Source organism: Bactrocera latifrons, unplaced genomic scaffold (genome assembly GCF_001853355.1).
Source record: "Bactrocera latifrons isolate USDA-ARS-PBARC rearing strain unplaced genomic scaffold, ASM185335v1 scaffold_479, whole genome shotgun sequence".
In the NCBI taxonomy this organism is placed as follows: Eukaryota; Metazoa; Arthropoda; class Insecta; order Diptera; family Tephritidae; genus Bactrocera; species Bactrocera latifrons.
The window spans coordinates 172,902-174,348 of NW_017537133.1; positions in this window are offsets into that span (position 1 = coordinate 172,902).

Genomic DNA, 1,447 nt, shown 5'->3' on the forward strand with positions numbered 1-1,447 from the left:
TTGATTTAATCACAAGAAATTTAATGCATTAGTTACGTAGTAGTGTTAGTTAAGCAAGCAAATGCGCTAATATATACATATATACATATGCAGTTTTTATTAGTATTAAACGAAAAGTGAAAAGTTGATTCAGTTTAATGAAAAATAAAAATTAAAAAATTAATTAAAAAAAACAACAAATATAAAATAATGCAAAAAGCGTGTACGAGATTAGTTTTGTGTGTAAATAAATTCTAATGTTTCACTATTTCCTGCAATGAGCAAATATAAATCAACTTGTGTTTTACTTATTTGTAACCTAACCGTCTAGGAAACCGTGGTGTTAGACAAAGTGTGGTGTTAATGCTTATTTTAGCTAATGTTTAGCTTTAGAAAACCTTTAACTTTTGGCGCAAGTCTCAATGCCTGCATTTCAGACAACAGACACCTCATAATAGGTTCTATGATGCAATATAGCACTCAAAAAGAAATATTTTTCATTCAGACAGCACACTTAGCTGAAAATAAAAAAATTAAATATYYAAACTCAAAACGTTGTCCAGGTAGATATGGGCGAAAAATCACTTTTGATGTGCTCTGCCAAGTCACAGGCCTTCTACACGAAGACATGTAGTAAATCCTGCAGAAAATACGCCTAAAAGCAGGCAATAAATTTTGAAAAAATGCATATACATATGCTTTCCAAAGTGTCGGGTACCAAATACCAAAATTTTAATGCAAATATTATTTCTTGAAATTCAGGTTCAGAAACAGCGCCTGAAAGTAGGCAATRTATTTTGAAAATTTTATATATACATATATTTTCCAAAGCGTTTGTTCGAACACCAAATATTGAAAATGTGGAGGCAAAAACTATTTCTGGAACGAAATCCGCCTGAATGTAGGTAAAAAATTTTAAATTAAATTTCTATATTTTTCAAAGCGTTTGTCGAACACCAAATACCAGCAATTTGGAGGCAAATATTATTAYTTGAAATTCACTTTTAGAAAATACGCCTGAATCCAGGTAACAAATTGAAAATTGCATATATAAATTTTCCAAGCATTTTTTCGAACACCAAATACTAATATATTGAGGTAAATATATCTTGAATTTCATCTTCAGAAAAGGTTTTATTATGTTTTCTTTCGAAAGTTTTATTTGCTTTCAAACGCCAAATACTACAATAATAATTGGGAGGCAAACAATAATGTTTCCTCAAATTTAGATATTTTTTTTAGTAAATTTTATAAATCTTATTTAAATTTTTTGGAAAAGATTTTTTCAGTTACTTTTTTTATTTTAAAATTAGCTTAGCTGTAAGTACACACTTGCACCCTTCAGCACACGACTATACGGCGTAACTTCCCACACGTATGTACACCCTTAGCACACGGCAAACATGACACAAAGAATTAATAATATTAAAACAAATTAATATTGAAAAAAATAGTATAAAAAAATAAT